The sequence below is a fragment of the Anas acuta genome, chromosome 4, assembly GCF_963932015.1.
Source record: "Anas acuta chromosome 4, bAnaAcu1.1, whole genome shotgun sequence".
In the NCBI taxonomy this organism is placed as follows: Eukaryota; Metazoa; Chordata; class Aves; order Anseriformes; family Anatidae; genus Anas; species Anas acuta.
The window spans coordinates 38712887-38733897 of NC_088982.1; the positions used below are offsets into that span (position 1 = coordinate 38712887).

General features: G+C 35.9%; 1 long non-coding RNA gene across 1 annotated transcript in view; it reads right to left on the reverse strand.

Moving 5' to 3' along the window:
- Positions 1 to 9530: 9530 nt before the first annotated feature.
- LOC137855246 (uncharacterized) overlaps positions 9531 to 21011 on the reverse strand; it is a 28428-nt gene continuing 16947 nt past the window's right edge. Inside the window, exons 2-3 of the long non-coding RNA XR_011095635.1 lie at positions 11720 to 11782; positions 9531 to 10656 (exon numbers count right to left, since the gene is read on the reverse strand). This is a non-coding gene — a long non-coding RNA (uncharacterized lncRNA). The remainder of the gene's footprint in view (positions 10657 to 11719; positions 11783 to 21011) is intronic.

The window sequence follows — 21011 nt, forward strand, 5'->3', positions numbered from 1 at the left end:
GAGCACATTCTGCCTATGTTCTAAGTAAACCAGATGTCAGCCTTCTCAAAACCAAAAATGATTAGCCTCAGTTAGCATGATGTTGAACTAATAAGCTGAAACTTGAAGCTATATGCAACTTTTAAGCATCTTAGTAAAAAGCTTTTTTGTAAGCTGTCCCTATTGCCAATCTTCCTGTCACCATTTATTTGGATAAAATAATTTTGATCTAGACTTCTAAATTGAAATGATGGCTCTGCTCATTTAGGTTACAATAATTCAGCGGAAATGATCCAATCTTGTCAGTCCAGATGAATGCTTTTCCTTAAATCAGAATTGCAGCCTTTTCCTCTCTTTCCCTGTTTTATCATTTTTATGTTTACAGAAATCTATAAACATATTACCTGATAATTAATACATTGAAATTGGCTTTGGGACCGAAAAATACATTAAAAACTTTCTTCTATCAATCTAAAGGAGTCAAAATCATAGAAGTCAGTTGAAATTTGGTCTTAAGGTGTCCTGGTTTCAGTTAGAACAGAATTAATTTTCTTCCTAGTAGCTGGTGGAATGCTGTGTTTTGGCTTAGGATGAGAATAGTGCTGATAACACCCCGATGCTTTAATTGTTGCAGAGCAGTGCTTATACTAAGCCAAGGACATCTCAGCCTTTTACTCTGTCCCGCCAACGGGCAGGCTGGGGGTGCAGTAAGAGCTGGGAGGGGACAGACCCAGGACAGGTGACCCAAACTAGCCAAAGGGGTATTCCATACCATCTGACGTCATGCTAAACAATATATAGGGGTGGCTAGCCGGGGGGAGGGGGCCGGACTGCTCGGGGTTAGGCTGGGCATCGGTCAGCAAGTGGTGAGCAATTGCATTGTGCATCACTTGTTTGTACATATTATTATTATTTCCCTATTATCACCATTGTATTATTGTTGTTATTATTGTTATTATTATTTTGTTATTAATATTTTCCTGTCTTATTAAACTGTCTTTATCTCAACTCACGGGCTTCACTTTCCATTTCTCTCCCCCGTCCCAGAGAGGGAGGGGGGAGGGTGAGCGAATGGCTGCGTGGTGTTTAACTGCCGGCCAGGTTAAACCACGACATAAGGTTTCTAAGTCATTTGCAAAATATGACCTATCTATTTATGAGAAATGAATACGAGAATATGAGAAAAATAAAATGCTTGGAAGACAAACTAAATCCAGGCAAATCTGAATTTAACAGAGATATTCATATATTTTGTAAGATTTTCTTTCAATACAATAACAAATACAGTAAATATTCTGAGCTCCCTGATGGGAGTTGTGCTTAGATGATAAATTATTTTCACTGGGGCAATTATGCACAGAACACCTGTTGTTTCACCCATTATATTATGATTTACTTGAGAGAACATGAAAACAGCTTGTGTGTTTCGGTACACAGACCACCCCTACTTGAAAAGAAGAAAAAAAAATATTGCCTTATTCCTCTGAAGATTTTCACATTTCAAATAAGCATGAAAACAAGGCTAAGTAACAACCACAGATTTGTTCCAGTAAATCATTTCAGAAACAATAGTACGTTGTAATTATTTCACTCAATGTATTATGACAGCATTCACACTAGTTTAGGACCCTAGTCAACATCCCTAAAGAATTTTTCTTCAGGTATTTTAGACTGGGCCCTCAATTCTTCATTATCTGGCTAGGCCATACAAAGCAGCCCATAAGACTCCTTTTATGTTTAAGACAGTGGAATCTGCTTGGCTATTTATCTTAGACAGATGATTAAAAATTAATGGCACCTACTGCATCAGAGGAAAGGAACAATTCAAGCTGGTTGCCAGGGTTTTTCAGCATGGCTGAGGACTGCAAGAACTATAGATGGTACCAGGTATAGTATAATGCAATACAAGAATAATTAATAATCAAATGTTGTCAGTAATTAAATATTCACTAAAAATATCAATATGAGGTTTACATATAACAACAGTAGTTTTTTTTTTGTTTGTTTGTTTTTTTTAATCTGTATTCTGGGTGAATCTTCTATTTATGAACTACACAGTTTACATCATTGATATTGCAATTAACTCCATGCACATTTGATTTAAAATGTAGGTATTCCTTTGCAGTACATGGGAATCCCCATACATAATGAACAAAATGAACATAAGCATTTACAAGATTGGATTTTTTTTTTCTTGGTAAAATACTTCTTCAGGGCTTCTATTAGAACAGCAGAAGATACTAAACAAAAGGAAAAAACATGAGAAAAATATCTATTTTCATCTTCTTTTGTATCACAGGACCAACATAACCCAGCTCTATCTATCTTCAGGTTATAAAAAGCAAAAGTATACACTGAATTCCAAATAAACTGATTTTCTTTTGTGGATTTCATGATATTTTCTTAGCATCATCTAACTTACTAGCTTTTTTTTTTCTTTCCTGTTTTGATGACTGTAGTTTTAATACATTTTAGTTTTTCTAATTGCCTAATTTTAATTCATATGGTAAATTCTTTGTTTTTCACAAATACTTCTGCTGTTTTAGATAGGAGTTCCCTTGGGGGAAGGACTACTGTCAGGTGATTGTCATTTGTTCTGCAATACATTCTTGATGTGATGTCCTTCAAACTAAAGTAGATTAAAAAAACACAAATTGATTGGAGCTAATTAACATGCATGTTGTCACTTGTCATCTGTTTTGTTATCAGAACTACTCTTCCCTGGTTGTGGTGAATAATGCTTATTCTTTATTTATTTTATTTTTCATTTTAGTTCACAGATATTATTATATATTTATCACAGAATCAAAGAATCACAGAACTGTAGGGGTTGGAAGGGACCTTGAAAGATCATCGGGTCCAATCCCCCTGCCAAAGCAGGTTCCTCAGAGCAGGCTGCCCAGGTAGGCATCCAGACAGGCCTTGAATATCTCCAGAGAAGGAGACTCCACAACCTCCCTAGGCAGCCTGTTCCAATGCTCCGTCACCCTCACCATGAAGAAGTTCTTTCATGTCAGTGCAGAACTTCCTCTAACTTGCAGCCATTACCCTTTGTCCTATCCCCACAAACCACTGAGAAGAGGTTGGCTACATCCTTCTGTTCCCCACCCCTCAGATATTTATATACACTGAGGAGATCCCCTCTAAGTATATACATATACATATATATATATATATATATATATATATGTATATACATCTCATATATACATTACATATATAACAAAGTTTATCTTTTCATTATATTGTCTGATAATTGTAAGCCACTATCAATTAATTTTCTTCAATTTTATTTAAGGAAAAGTATCCTTTACTTCTTATATTTAGTAATACAGACTAAAGATTTCTGGGAAGATTTTTTATTTTTATTTTTTTAAAGCTCTTATTTCTTTCCCATGACCTAAATACATAACGAATAAAACTGCAATTTAATAATACAGCATTATTCTACTTATGTATATAGAATAGATACTGAATATGTTTAACTATATGAGTATGACTATTAACCTTAATTGTTATCTCATATCATATATCTTGACTTAATTTTTATCTCAACACAGACTAACAGACTAGTAAGAATGAAATTAAAGAATGAAGAATGATTAAAACAGGTCCTTTGAAATTTAGGCATCAAAATGTGCTTTTATGCAGAAGGGTCATGCACCATTTCAAATACTGTTAAAAACGCATTAGTGGCAAAATCAGTAATTTTATGTAATTGTAAACTATTGGTATTATATGTAATATGTAAACTATTGGTAGACTGAGTTGGAAAAAAGAAAATCAAGTAGCATGTGTTATTAGGCATTCCAGAAACTTAATTCCACCTCCAGAAGGAAGAGTATACAGAGACATCTGCAGAAGAGGAAAGACAAAACACAGAACTAGGAGCTAGATGTTAGTTATTTGATTTCTCTCCCTTCTTCCCATCTTGGTCACATGAGGTCTGTCATTGCATAGGACAGTAAAAACAAAACACAGGGAGCTCTATGGACACGGATCAATGAATATACATATCTTGCTCAAGAAACTCGTTCTTAGCAGAAGTCCATCATTTACTCATTCTCACAAATGCTAGATCATAAAATCACCTGTGCATAAATATAACAGTAATTGTTTGCCTGATGAACTGCTGCCTTGATTCATTTGTGACCTGACTTCTATTTTCTTAAAATAAATACAACAGGTTCTATCCTTCTATCCTGGGAATGTCTCCTGCTTTTGGAAGAGACTTTCCAAAGAGCAATGAATATAAGAGAAAAAAAAAAAAAAAGGCTAAAATAAAATGCAGTAGTGGTGTTCTTATCCTGTTAGACATGTTACATCACGGAGTATGGCCATTCAATACATCACAGAATCTGTGTTCTTCTTGTAGCTTTGCCGTCTTTCTCTAGATGTCTCACTTCCTAATACCTTGAGCACAAAGTTTTAAGATTCATGCTCTAAGATCTCTTCTATTCTCTGATTATAGAGAGAGATTGCAAGGGACCCACAAGTTATTGTGTGTGTGTGTGTGTGTGTGTACAAGCACACACTCTATACTATTTTATGTCTAACCTTTTTTTTTTTTTTTTTTTCTCTTTAAAACTAAGGTTTGTAATACCTCCCAAGAGGACATATCTCCTAGATGTTCTCAGGATGCAAAATATAGTTGTGACACTTCGAATCCTATATTTACCTAGAAATTTAAAATAAAGAAACAAACCTTTGAAAAGGTGTTTATAATTTTGCCTGTGTTTCCTGTATTTGTGTAAATACAACTATTCACCTGTTCACCATTTATTTATGATACATTTTCACTTTACCAACCTCCTTCTCATTAAAAATCTTATAGGATATAATTTTTGAATCACACATCTTCCAGGCTCAGAGCAAGTGTGTACCAAAAAGCTCAGGAATACTGTTCAAAATAAAGTTTGACATTTTGAAAACTAGTGATGTATTAGTTTTATATACGTATAAAAAAAAAAAAAAACAAAACAATGACAATCATCAAAATGAAAATATTCTCTAGGTTCCAGAGAACCTGATTCAGCTCCTGTGATGTAAACATTTGATTGGAAACGGGAAAATCTAATGATGATAGCAGAATAACAGTACTGTAAAATCAGTATTAGATCAAAATGTTGCTCAAAACTGTGCTTCTTTTTACATCTTCTGAGCATTTTTTTTTTTTTAGTGTTGTAACCATAAGCATGTTTTCAACTTCCTAATATCGATTAGAATTAGAGCAGAATGGAAGGCAATACAGAGGTGTAATTAATAACAATTAATGCCCAGGTAAATGTCCAGGAAATTGGTGAGGAGAGGAAAAAAAGTGAAGATTTGATCACATTTTAAGTTTGTTCCTTCTTATGTGAATTCCTACTCATTTCTACCTGTAGAGTAAAGTTTGTAAACTTTTTTTTTCTGTTGGTTTGATTGTAGGATGTTGCTCTAATGGTGGTGAATAAGATGTCATCAGCTTGATGAAGATGATGTGAACAACTAAAGGACATTTTAGTAGGAATAATCTAGTGTAATAAATACTAATCATGTATTATTTTCTTGAACATAACACATATGAAGATAATGTTAATTCCTTAACGATAGCTAATAACTTACCTTTCTTAGTTATTATTACCCTATACAAGAAATTGTTTATGGGTCAGGCAAATTAACAAAATATGAAATTTCCCAAGAACATTTTTTAAATTATAGTGGTATCCTAGATGATCCAATTTATCCTTGTTTTAAACTGCATTAACAGTCCATAACTAGTTAGTAAGACAGGCACAAAACAACAGTCCCAGAAAGATGCAAAATTAAAGTTCTAATTCTTTTAACTAGACTAGTATTATATACCTAGAATAATTTAAGACATTTTGGAATTATATTTCAAGCAAAATAAATGTCTATTTCTAAGGCTTAGACAATAAAATATTTGTGTATTAGTAAACAGAAGTAAGAAAAGTAGCTTAAAACATCAGGAAAAAAAAAGTTAAAAAATGAGATAAATGGTGACATTATTCTAGTTAATCATCATGCAACTACACAATCCATTTCAAATACCCTTAAAGCTACTTCACTCAACCCCTCAAAGTCATAGGAAGAAAAACATAACCACAAGTGCTGTCAGAAATAAAGCCTATCCCAGAAGACAAGAAATACATATGCCTTTGTGAACTATGGAGGGAAAACTGATAATAATAGACATGGAGAAATCTGAAGTACTCAACCAATTCTTTGCTTTGGTCTTCACTGGCAGCCAGGCTGCCTGTCTCTCAAGTCCCTGAACCTCTAGGTAAGGTCTGGGGAGCAAAGTCCCTCCCATTTTAAGAGAAGACTAAGAGAAGAGCAGGTTCAAGACCACCTGATGAAACTGAACAGGTACAAATCTATGGGGCCCATTGACATGCATCCCATGGTCCCGAGTGAACTAGCTGATGGAGTTGCCAAGCCTCTCTCCAATATAGAGTCCTAGCAGTAAGGTGAAGTCCCCAGTGATAGGAAAAAAGAAAACACCACTCCTATTTATTTTATTTTTTTTTAAAAAAGGTAGAAAGGAGGACCCAGGGAACTAGAAAAACAATGAGCCTCACCTCTGTGCCTGGCAAGATCATGGAACAGATCCTCCTGGAAGCAAAGCCAAGGTACATGCAATGTCTCGGTGATCCGAGACAGTCACCATAGATTCACCAAGGGCAGATCATGTGGCCAATTTCCTGGCCTTCTGTGATGGAGTGACTGCATCAGTCAACAAGAGAAGACTGAACAACATAATTTACCTGGATTTTCTCTAAGACCTTTGATATGCTCATACATTACATCCTGATCTCCAAGTTGGAGGGAGATGGATTTGAAGCGTGGACCATTCAGTGGATAAGAAATTGCAGTCAATGGCTTTATGTCCAGGTGGATGCTGGTGATGTCCCTCAGGAGTCCACCTAAGGACAAGTGCTGCTGTTTAATATCTTTAACAATGGCATAGTGGGACCAAGTGTACCCTTATCAAGTCTGCAGATGACAAAGTGTCAAAAATTCAGATGAAAATTGAGAGGTGCTGTTGATACAACAGATGGAAGAGATGTCATCAAAAGGGATTTGGACAAACTTGAGAACTGGGCCCATGTGAACCTAATGAAAGTCAACAGGTCCAGGTGCAAGGTGCTACACCTAGGTTGGGGCAATCCTAGACATGAGTACAGACTGGAAGAGGAACTCATTAAGAGTAGCCCTGCAAAGAAGGACTGGGGGGATGGAAGGGGGTCTCTGATGGACAAAAAGCTCAACATAAACCAGCAGTGTGTGCCTGCAGCCCAAAAGGCCATATGTGTCTTGGGCTGCATCAACAGAGACATGGTCAAGGAAGGTGACTATCCTCCTCTAAATCTGCCCTTGTGAGGCACATGAAGTACTGCATCCAGGCCTGGTTATAGATGTGGTCACGAGGATGGCCATAAAAATGATCAGAGGGCTGGAGCACCTTATCTGTGAAGAAAGGCTGAGAGAGATGGTGATGTTCAGCATGGAGAAAAGAAGGCTCCAGGGAAAACTTATACCAGCCATCCAATAATTAAAGGGGACTTATAGAAAAGATGGATTTTTTACATGGCCATTTAGTGATAAGACAAGGGGGAACAGTTTTAAACTGAAAGAGGGGAGATTTAGACTAAAGGTTAGGTAGAAATTCTTTACTCAGAATAAGCTGAGGAACACTGGAACAGGTTTCACGGAAAAGCTGTGGATGTCCCATCTCTGAAGGTGTTTAAGGAGAGGTAGGATACGGCCCTGAGAAACCTGATCTAGTGGGCAGCATCCCTGTCCATGGCAAGGGGCTTGGAACTAGGTGACCTTTAAGGGTCCCTACCAACCCAAACCATTCTATGATTCTATGACAAATATCAGTAGCTGCCAGGAAAACTTTTTTCTTCCAACTGAATTTTCCATACAGATGGAAATTCTTTGCTATTACTAAGAATGCTAATAACGTGATATAAGTAGCACCATCCGCATTCCACTCATAGGATGATAAAAAGATGCTCATCTCAGTCACTAACAAGACTTTTATGTAAAAAATGTTGAATCTTTAGAAGCAGCTTGAATCATTATTCTCTTAAACTCCAGATGGCTACCTTTCCATTACTGTGTTTTTCTTTATTGCTCTAGTATACTACAGCATGCACTGCGAGATAATGACTATTTACCTTTTTCTTCTATGGTTTCAACTGTTTTTCCTGATAAGTCTCTAAATCGACGTCATCTGAATGAATAGTTAATCTAATGGTTATTCTCTAATATAATCCAATGAAGAAAACAAAAACAAAACTATCCATGAAGATTTTTTCTTAAAGGGATTAAAAAACCACAAAGTCATGATATTTTACTGAATAGCATAGTTATTCTTCTGACATCTATTTTCTCTTTCTAGTGCTATTGCTGACACACTACCAAGTTTTATTTTCTTTTCCTCTGGTTCAAGGGCTGAAAGAAACTCTGTTATGTGTCTTATCAGGTTATGTATTATTCCAGGCCAAGAACAAAGACAGCTATGCAAATTGTACTGTTTTAGAGAAAGATAACCACCAACACCCACCTCCCACAGTCATTCTACTCCCAAATAAAAAGCTACCAGTCAATGAGCTGCTACAGCTTCTCTCCACTGTAAAGCAAATGGTCTATACAGCATTTATTTGAAAAAGAATTAAACAAATTACAGAGGAGAACCCTGCAAAACTATGTAATAGCACCACCTGGTGACTTCAGTCTTGATGATATAGAGAAAATCTACATTTTTACCTGAACAGATACAAACTTCTCTTTTTCAAGTGTTCATCTTAACAATTTTTGTTTTAACCAAAGCAACAAATCTTCACATGTGTAACTTGATGCCAAACATCAACAAAAAGGTCAGAATATTGTAAAAATCAGAAAGCAAGCATTCAAAATAAAGGGCATGTGCTTGTCTCCAGGATCATTCTATATGCATGTACCTAGGGACAACAAGACCTTTAGGAATAAAATGGATACTTACGCTTAATGCTATGACATTTTCCTCACTTGATCTTTGAAAGGAATTCAAGTGATTTATCTGACATAAATTAAGTGCACTAAACAGGAGATCAGTAAATAAAAATATATCAAGGCAATCACCAAGTTTCCCTTTATTCCCTTGTGTTCCTTCAAATGCCTGAAAGGCTGGGATATGTCCTTGCAATGACTTAACTTGCAATCTGCATGTAGAATTTTAAAAAGGTTCAAATGAGAGGAAGACTTGATTTAGTGCACAAGAACTTGGCCTTATGTCTAAAGAAATGAGATGTTATAGGTTAAGTTCAGCAAGATGAGTAGCTTTAAAATGCCATTATTACTTATTTGTATTGCAGTAGCACCTTCATAGACAAGCCAAAGACCAGGACAAATTGTACTAGGCTAGCACAAACCATTAGTAAGAAACAATCCTTGTCCAAATTACCTTATTAAGTAGGGCTTTCATAAATGTAATATCCAGGCACATACACTTCTCATTTGATATAAAGTATCAAAATGTATTTGTAATACCATTTCTTTCATATACATATATATAAATACAGAATTAGGCTTTACAAGACAATTTTGAAAATAAATTCATATAAGTACTCAGAGGGAAGTATTCACTACACAAATTCTGTGATATACTGAGCAGAATTTCAGAATGACCTTGAACCTTAATTGCCAGAACACACAAAATACATTGGAAAGTACAGACAATGTTTGAAAGCATGGAGATGTATGAAAGTACAAAATGATGTATGAAAATATCATCAAGACAATGTCAGGTTCAGACAATGACTGGTTTGAACAGATACATTTGTTTTTCTTTATATTAAGCAACAAGTATATAGGACAGGACATACTTTCTGATTAGGAGAATTCAGAACTTTTTAACAAGACTTGATAGTTTTCAGAGGCAAGTTTTTGGTCCAAGACAAATTCTCTCTAAAATATATGTTGGGAAACAAACACACACAGGATTAAAAAAAAATAAATAAAATTAAAATGGTCTGAGAGCAGCTATTCAATATTGCATAGCAGTAGAAACTGAGCAAAGTAACAGAAATACTGAATCAAGAAACTATATTCAGATACTAGAAAATAATAAAATGATAGTCTTCCACTGACTTTACAAAAAACAATTTAACATATTAACTGAAAAAAACAGGTCTGTGATAGCATACATTTCAGGTTTGCAGAAAAGAAATACTTTCCCTGAAATATTTTTTCAAATTCCTAACTTTCTGGAATCTTGAACACCTTTTGTAGGGGTTGGAGAGGCCAAAGTCCATTGGCTTGTGTGGTGTTTTGTTCTTTCTTTCATTTTACTGCTCTTTAATTTTTTATTTATTTTGATTTTCAACCTTAATTTCTATTGCTTTTTTTTCCCTGTTTGTTTTTCACAGAACAGCTTATGAAAATAGAGAAATTGCAGAAAAAATATGAGAGCAGAAAAGTTTTCATACTAAATTATCTTTAAGATGAATCTAAGCAACATTTTAGATACTATAGAGTGTATTCTGTCTCGGCTTTACATGCCTTACAGGAAGGATATGGTGTTCTTGTCAGCCCTGTGTCATTTTGGCCATCCTGACATCGATATCTTGAACACCAGGAGCTGCAATGTCACTCACTACACACCTGTGCTTCAGCTGCTGAATCCCACTGTAACAAATAGCTGTAATTGACCTAAGGAACATTTTTACCCAAGCTCTTGTAAGCCATGTTTGCTCAGAGTGAACAGCGGTAGAAAAAAGAACATATCAGCTACAGCAGCCTGTCATGTTTCTATTAGTGGGAACAGATCATCATCTAGGTAGGCTGTCATTGCTCCAGTGAACTCAGTGAAACTTCGACGACAACATGTACCACTAAAAATCTGCCAGGGATGTCTACTGATTTATTATTTACTCTCTACAGAAATAAGAATTAAGTGAAAAAATAGCATGTGTGATTTGTGATTCTAACGTTCAGAAAAAAGTGAGTAATTTTATTTTTTTTCCTTATTTTTAGGCACAGGCTCTTTAAGACACAGGAAAATTTCTCAGCCTGAAAACAACATTTGGGACACTATCGCATGAACATTAACAGCAGGAAAGGATGGTTGTATCAAGACCTTAACAATCTAAAACAACTCTTGTCAGAGTGGGGAAAATGAGGAGTATAATACGGCAACCCTGAAAATAGGGGAAACCTACAAAGCTTGCACTGTCAACTCTTTTTAGACAAACATGAGATGTAGCAGCTACTATGGATGCAGTGCAATACATGATGCAATAATGTAATTAATACTCACATATAACTTGTGAAAACACAAGGGATAAACCACTGACAAAAACAGAATTAAGATCCCTATTCACCACAAAATATGATGAAACGTAGAATCCTCCACTGCTTAAGGCAGGGTTTATCAGCTTTGGCACACAGATATATTTGTTTTGGATCAGAACCTTTGATTATTTATTTATTTATTTTTGGAAATCTATTTTAGAAGATTTGGAAATCTCCTTCTACACTAAACAATGGGCTAGTTGGGGAGTCACCATCTCTGAAGTTTCTGTTTCTGCAGATCAGTTAAAGTATTTTAACATATATAAATGATACAATGAAAAGTTGTCAAAGGCTGATTAACTGCTGTGGACTATGTACCTAAGGTTCCTGTGATACTTGGACAGTCAACTTATTCTTCTGAGGGACAAAAATATTCCATAAGAAAAATTGCACTTACCTTATTAAGTGGCTTTCACCCTGTTCCAAGGAGGGTACAGCTGATGCAAGTAGTATATCTTCCCTTTTGGAAAATTAAAAAATAGTTATTTAAAAGATAATTTTCAGAGAGAGAGAGAGAGAGAGAGAGAGAGAGAGAGAGATTTTGTTCATTTAATTGAATTGAAATTGATGAAATCAGGAATTTAACCCTATTAGATTTCCTTGTCAGCTCAAATCTCTTCACAGGGACAGTTATGTGGTGTTCTGGCTTCCTACTAAGCAGTTGACAGCCTTGGCTTGTGCCATCTCCCTATGCTGTGGGGTCCTCAGCTCAGGATCTCTTCCTACTTTCTTGAAGATATTGAAAAGGGACAAACACTAATGGAAAGAGGAAAAAGTGTGTGAATGCTTTTTTTTTTTTTTTTTTTTCAATTTACACTTGGAAGCAAATTCACGTGTATTAAGTATTTGATTTGGCATAAAATCAGAATTCATTTGCATTTTAGCTCTTATTTATTGTCATCAAATGAAAATATCAGGCAACATAAGTAGAAAGGACTTTTTGTAAAAAAAAAAAAAAGCAAAAAAAAAGTTTCAAACTGAAAATCAAACAACAAACAGGAAATTAGGGTCGCTTTCAAGGAAACAAACGCATTTTAAATTCACAAATACTTGTTCACTGCAGAATATAACTTACTGCAAGTGATCTAAAGTGACTTGGGTCAAGATTTCTTTCTTTCCAGAAATATGTTCTTTGTGCTCAATACAATTTTGATTCTGGTCTGTAACTGTAATTTCATCTAAGCTATATTTTAATGTTTTTTCCTAAGTTCATGAAAAAACAGAAGGCCATTATGACTTCTTTACGTTCTGAGTACATTTTATTCTTTCTTATTTCCTATTTTCAGAAGAGTTATTTGTTTTGTTTACATTAGGATTTTTTTTTATTTTTACCAACTAAACACATATATCAATTAAAACCTGAAAACTTTAACATCGCTCAGCTACATCACACAATGTTTTCTACTTATTTGACAATGTATATTTTATCTTAAGACTATATTTTACATACAAGCTCTTAAAGACTTTTAAATATTCCTTGCATCTCTATTTCACTCCAGACTATTTTTTCTTTCCACATTAAGTAGTTGTTGATTTCTAGTGCCATCTCCCAAAGGAAAAATCACCTTTGAATTTTAAGTCTTTTCATGCACTGCCTCCCATTCCTCAGCTCTCATTAACTTATTGAAATTTCAGTCCATAAATATATCAACATTATCATTCACTGATCAAGGCAAATTCCTATTTTGCTTTGGGATACTAAACATATCTATACATTTGAAACAGTCATTAAGGATTTTCTTTTTTTCCAGGTTTTAAAGGTTTTCTGTAATCACCTTTTGTAATTTTCTGTCTCATCTCAAAGCTGGGGATGCCAGATTAAGTATTCAGTAACTGTACTATAATGTACCTAATGCCTCCTATCTTCCATGTGACGTGCTTGTGCTCCTAAAGCTTATGTCAGTTACATCATCTATCATAAAATTTATATATTCGTTGATTATATACTGTCATGGTTCCGCTCGAGTGGGCAGCCAAGCTCCACCACAGCCGCTCTCTCACTCCCCCTCCTCAAAGAGGAATGGGGAGAAAATATGTGAAAGGGGCTCAAGGATTGAGATAAGGACGAGAAAATCACGCAATAATTAGTGTAACGGGCAAACAGACTCAGCATAAGAAGACAGATAGTAAGATTTATTGCTCATACTAACAAGCTAGAGAAGTGAGAAACAAAGGAAAGAAACCAAAAGCACCTCCCCCCCCATCCACCCTCTTCCACCTCCTCCCCCCGAGCGGCGCAGGGGAACGGGGGAATGGGGGTTATGGTCAGTCTACAGCACTTCTTCTCTGCCGCTCCTTCTCGGTCACTCTCGTCCCCTGTGCTGTGGGATCCCACCCACAGGATGCAGTCCTTGACGAACTGATCCGGCGTGGGCTTCCCACAGGCAGCAGCTCTTCCAGAGCTGCTCCAGATATGGGTCCGTACCACGGGGTCCATCCCTCAGGAGCAAACTGCTCCAACCTGGCTCCCCCACGGGCAGCAGCTCCTGCCAGGTCACCTGCTCCTGCATGGTCTCCTCTCCATGGGCTACAGGTCCGGCCTGGAATCTGCTCCGGCAGGGGTCTTCCACAGGTGGCAGCCTCCGTCGGTACAGGGCCACCTGCTCCACCGTGGTCTCCTCCACGGGCTGCAGCGTGGAACCCTACTACACCGTGGTACTCCATGGGCTGCAGGGGGACATCCTGCTTCACCATGGTCCTCACCACAGGCCGCAGGGGACTTCTGCTCCGGCGCCTGGAGCACCTCTCCCCCTCCTTCTTCACTGACCTTGGCACCTGCAAGGCTGTTCCTCACTCCTCTCACTCTCCCAGCTGCTGTGTGGCGCAGCGTTTTTTCCCTGTCTTAAATATGCTCTCACAGAGGCGCAAAACGACATCGCTTATTGGCTCAGATCTGGAAAACAATGGGGCCCTTCCCAAACATGGGGCGGCTTCTAGATCTTTCTCACAGAAACCACCCCTATGGCCCCCTGCTACCAAAACCTTGCCATGTAAACCCACTACATATACATGCAAATAAAAATGTCATGCCCTCAATCTTCTCTATTTTATAAATGTCCTTATCATATAGAAATGGTTACTAAAGTTTAAGTTATGTGACTTGCATTTGGTAATATTAACTGAGTCTGCATTTTCAAAGAATATAGAATATATTTCAGTCTGTACATGCGTATTTTTGCTCTTTGTTCCATCAATTTCAATATCATGAACAAACACTTTTTTTTTTTTTTTTTCAAATCTATCTATTCTATGGATTAATGTGGAAGATGATAGATTTAATTGGGCTAAGAATAAATTTTTGAGGGGTCTACCTGGAAACGCACTGTTGGTGGAAGATTTCCTATTATAAAACCTATGAAAAACCTCTTAATGCAGACATATTGTTTTTCTATATTTATATGAATATATCTATATATATCTCTATATATCACGTATCTATATATATATGATATTTTTTAATCAAAATATCATGCAAGAGTAACTCAAATGATTTGCAGAACACCAACACCTTTACATCTGTCCACTTACAATCTCATCAAAAATATAAACAAATAAATCAAACAGAAATCACCCCTCCAAAAAGTGATGGATATTAATCACACTAATTTCCCTTTATTTATTCCATCTTAAAAGAGCATTTCCATAAAACAACACCACAATTCAAGCTAATTGTTCAATCTTTATCGAGCTCATCAGGTTTAAGCTTTTCTAGCATATACTAGCACAACAGTGTTTTTGCTCAGTCCTCTGACATTTTCCTTAGTATTCCAAGCTTTGATAAAAATCTAAATCATGTTTGATGGTTTTAATCCACTTGGAAGAAGTTTATCAAATCCCAAAGATTTAAAAGAGTAACCCTTACATTTCTCAAACTCCTTTCAAGTTACTAATGGAATACAACATATACAGATCTTGGATTTCAGATCTACAACCATTTGCAAGTAGCGTTGTATATGAGAAAAGCACCAATGATTTAATGAAATTCATTCTGCATATGAATTAGCCTACAAAATGTTTATTGCAGATGATCTGTACATGATTTTTCTCTTTCCATCTTACTTCTGTCCTCCTAATATGCAACTATTTATTCTTGTACTGTTTTGTGTGGGAAATACTGAATTCCACATTCTGAGAGTTCAACGTATATTTTTTTTAACATCTAAATAGTTTTTGCTTGGCATAAAAAATAGTTTTTATTGTTACATATAAATATTTATATATAGTGGGTATACACTGTTATATATTTCATTATAATATTTTATTCCATATTTTTGTCATATTTTTGATATATCTGCAGAGAAAAATGCATACTTTTATGTAATAACAAGTTATGCAAATTCTAGCACAAATTGAAAAAAGTCCAAAATGAATTTTAAGAACATTCAAACAAACATGTAAACCGTTACATGTTTTTTAATACTTCATTTCCATTTTGCACACATTTATACTCCCTGATTCAAGCTGAGATCGGAAGTAAAAATGTTGAAATACCACAACAAAGCTTATGTTTGTAGCTGTTTCAGCATGACCTGGAACAGTAGGTATCATGATTATGGGAGAGAGCCTATTCTCTTTAAAATAATTCAAGCCACTTCTCAAAATTTATCAAGCTCGTAAAGTTCAAATAGATGTATTTATATTTTTCTGAGTATTTGCCTGAAACAAATCTTTCCAAGCACACAAAATCACAGAAACATCAAGGTTGGAAAAAACCTCTGAAGATGATGTAGTCCAACCCCCCTGCTGAGCGGGATCACCTAGAGCACATTGCGCAGGACAGCATCCAGGCAGGTTTTGAATATCTCCAGAGAAGGAGACTCCACAGTCTCTCTGGGCAACCTGATCCAATATTCTGATCAATACACTTACAGTAAAGATGTGTCCACTCACATTCAGCCAGAATTTTCTGTGTTTCAGTTTGCGTCCATTGCCTCTCATCCTGTCACTGGGCATCTTTCCTAGATCTAGAGGCCTCCTTTTCCCAGGGCAATAGGAAAGAAGTGCACAGGTGGACAAAAAAATACTAGGAACATTTCTTCTCTTGGTGTCTCAACCCTCACTCACTCAAAATGAGACATTCTCACCTGCAGCTCAGACTGGCACTCCTCAAGAGCTAGAGCAGTTATGGAGTGTAATTAATATTTCTTCCATTCTTTAGTTACAGGCACTACCCCACCAGTTATTTGGAGCTTTAAATATCCAATTAAATCAACTACGTTCTAGCAATAAACTAGAAACTAACCAAGGAAAACAAATTATATGTGTGTATATATATATATATATATATATACACAAATATCTACAACCAGCACAGAATGAAACATCCCCAGCTACTGCCATAATTATTGTGATAATATCTTCAATGACAGTTTTATCTACTTTTTTTATATACAATATTACTAAAACAGTGGATCTGTACAGCACAAGATACAAGAGCAGATACTAGCTTGGAAATAGACTGCTTCCAAAACTCAGCCCAACTGGAAGTTGCTCTAAATCTGGTAATATCTACTCTAATATTGTCATTTTACACTATCTGAGCCAGCTTAAATTAGCTCATGACAGTGGAGAAAACTACATTCTTGTTACATTCTAATGATTATTCAGGCCAAGATTGTACTCTTTTGGGCCTCTCCACTGACCACAAGTTTTAATCACATGGAATCTTGTTAACACCTATTCCAGCATCGGCTGTTCTGTTTTCCCTGAAAGCATGAAAAGTATGCCAGAAGTAGGCAGCATGCTTGCAGCAATCTAAGGAGAACAATTAAGATAGAGGTACCCTTGAAGGTTAAACTGAAACTGATCAGGAGGAAAGGTTAGAAAAAAAATGAGTAGCAAAAATTACCTAAATGTCAAAAGCCAGAAATACTACTTATGTGAAAGAAGAAGTGTTGAGGGATTTTTGAAACAGCAAAGACCCCATGGCTTGCTGCAGCTGAGCAAACCAAGCTACCAGGGTGACTATGAGAAGTTCCCATGACAGTGTTCCCATACTGTTCATTTGAGGAATTTAGAGAAATATTGTTGCTAGCAGCTGGCTTCAAGGACAAGGTCTACGTGACTGCTAATCACAAGGGGGTTGTTTTCTTGCAGGTGAGGTTGTTTTCATGACGTTGTTTGTCTGAGTGCTTTTGACCAATAGTCTTGTGTGAGACACTATCCGCCCCTATTAAGTTCATTATAAAAGCTGGGCTATTCGGGTAATAAAATGGAGCATAATCTGACCATACTAGTGTCTGTTGTGTTTTTGGCCATTCTTCCTGCAACAAAGAGGCATTCACCAAAAAGAAAAAAAGCTAGTAATGAGCAGTTATTTTGGGCATTTTTATTCACTGGGTCAAATCCCAGTGTTATGAAGTTCCATAAAACAAATAACTAGACAACAGATAAAATTGCCAAGCTTTCAGCATACAATTAAATTAATACCTTTACCATAACAGATGAGGTCATTCAATAAAACTAAAATACTTGATAAAATAAACAGAATAGAAGCAGTATGAAAATATATGGTATAGAAATATAAATACACAGCATCACAAGATGAATATACCAATCCAGTAAAGTCTGAGCTTGGAAGACACTGGAGAACAAGAATAAGAGAGCTAAGCATTCAGAGCACTACCTACCAGATGAAAGCAAAATGAACTTGTTTTGGGGACATCCCTAAATTAATGAAGTGAGCTTTTGTAGTTTACCTAAAAATAAATAACTAGTTTCTTGCCCGAAACCATCTGCCATTTAATCAGATTCTGTGGTCATCACACACAGATTCCATAAAATCAAAGTACAGATGGTGGTTTATTACAAAATAACATAGGAGGCTCAGAATAGATGATACATTTGGTCATTTTTGCACATAAACTCACTGATTAAGTATGAAAAATGTGAGCATTTGTTTATCTTGGAAAAAATGCTATTACTTGTCAAGCATGACCAATTATGTATTTCTAAACTGTTATCCATACAATTAAGAAAAACAGCCATCTGTAAAGTCAGAACAGTTTGCATCTCTCTCTTTTTTTTTTTTTTTTTTTGGGGTGGTGGTGGTGGGGAGGTGGTTGGTTTGAGGATTTCTCTAAACCCTCCCACCTCCTCCCACCCCAATCCATGTATAAATGTAATTTCTTTAATCTGATTAACTCATAAAACAAAACAGGAACAAGAAAAACACAGAATACTGACTGTAACAAGTCTATTGAAATTTCCTTATTTTTTCCTTTCCTTTTTTTTTCTCCCCTTTCTTCAGGCAGATGTCATCTAGTAATAAGAAAATTCTTAAAACTATTTATATTTTTTACTTTTTACTGCATTTAAGAGATGCATAAGACCTAGATTATAACAAGGAAAAAAATGAAAGCTGTTCTCATTGTACACAGTTGCTTGACCTATTGAATTTCAAAATTGAGAGAGAAAAAAATTCCATTAATTTCTAGACTCTATCTTTAAGGCAAAGCTTAACCATAGAAATATAGCAAGCAAGACTAACTGCAGTTTAAGTGGATGTAACAGGTATCTGTAAAACGAGCGGAGGGAAATCAATAAAAACACATTTTGACCTTTTAAACTCAAAATTCAAAATTAGCTGTGGGAAAGGGATGCTCACTGTAGGCAGTTTCACTGACTCAGAAATTTTATTTTGAAACTCAGAAAAATATCGGACTGAACATTTGAATACTACTATTAGCCAACTCATATCTGAAGAAGTAATACATGTTAGTATGAGACAAAAACTGAAACCAATTCTAAATGCTCCAACACCTCCTGTCTATAAGCAGAACTTTTTCACTTGTATTCTTTTTTAATCACTTCACAGGAAAATACCAATTACAAGTAGAAGTCACTAAAAAGAATCTCCGTAACTCTAGGAGGATTTAGCAAGTCCACATTATAATCACAAAAATGGAATTCATGTTGGAAGGGATCTCCAAAGGTCATTTAAGTCATCTCTTTTGTTCCCAGGTTGCTCAAGACCATAGCTACTCAAGTTCTGAATATCTCCAAGGATGGACATTCAACAATTTGTTCCTGTGTTTAACAGGAGCCTTGGGAAAAAACAAAAACAAAAACAAACAAACAAACAAAAACCCACTCACTAAATTAAAAGAGAATACAAACACATAAACCACAAACACCCTTTGTGTCTTCTTCAAAACTTTTGTTACAGATTATGTTCATTGTGCACCTCTGAGAAGGGTCTGGCTTCATCTTGTTTTTTCTACAACTACTATAGGACTACTATAGGACTGTGTGGAAATCAGCTCTTGGGCCCTATCTTCCCCAGGCTGAACAAGCTGTATTCCTGCAGTTTCTTCTCATAGCACAACTTCTTTCATGTCCTTTATAACCAAGTCACCTATCACATCGAGCAACTAATATACATTTTCCTTTACCTTTCTTTTGGTGCTAAACATGAGCATTTAGTGTCACCCTCTATTTGTAGTTTCAAGACTAGCAGAACTTTGTTATTCCTAGTTCCATTCTTGCATGTCCAGACAATTACGTCTTGGGTAACCCCTCCCTTCTTTCACCTTCCATATACCTCCTTTTTGTGCTGAAGTTCTATCTCCTGTTTCCCTGAACATTTATGATTCAAAATATAAAATTATTATTACCACATTGTTGAGATACTTTCATTTTCTGAACAGTCAAATCTTAGCAAGATAGAATAGTCCCATTTAGCATGTTTAGATGTTGCAGAAGGTCTACAGTTACAACTAGAAAAGTAATATCTGTGGACATACATATTACTGAGTAACAAAGATCCTTACTATCAATATCTAGGTTTGGAAGACAGTGACTCATTGTAACCCAATTTACTTGGATGCTAAAGAGCCACCAAGCAAAAGGTTATTAGAAACAGCAGTATTAAGTGAGCTAAATTTCCTATAATGTACACTTATGCAAGAAATGCTTTTGCAGAACATTGAACCAGTTATTTCTAGTGCTTGAAGCAGAGACAGTTTTGGCATTTCATTTCTTTATGCTTATTCTCAAAGAAGAGCTGACTTAGAGAAGGCCTTCTCTACAATGGAGAAACAATACCATAAACCATGCTTATCTATATATACTACATATCTATCTATCTATATATATGGATTTTGGTTTTATCATTAATATTGTGCAGTTAACTCAGAAGAATACAAGCTGCCATTTTTTTTAAATGCACAAAATACCTTCTTAGAGAGAAAAAGAGCCCCACTGTGTAGCATCAGAGCACAGTGATTTTTGTCATGCAAAGTCAAAAATCAATTTAAGTAGCTCTACTCTCTCCATGATTCTTATAAATTCATATAACATAAAGAAAGAAAGTCTAAAGGTCTTGTGCTTCATTGGCACAGGCTCTTCTTGTGATGCTATAGAAGTTTGAATGGTGATGCACCTTTAAATAACCCTCTCTGTTTGCTCAACAAATTGAGATACAGAGGTTAGCCTTTACTATGTATTAAAAAGCAGTTCATTAAACAATCCAGAGTAACAGTTTCAAGTTTATTTGATAGCTATTAGCAATAGTGTCTGCAAAACTGCTGCTTGATTTAATTGGCAAACACTAGTTCCTTTCATTTACAGACAGAACTGGAACCTCTGCTTGCCAACAAGCTAAAGATTGTAACCATTCTAGAACAGACACTATTTAACCTGTCTTACTATTAAGAAGAAAAATCCCACTTCACAGTCAGTTTAGCCTA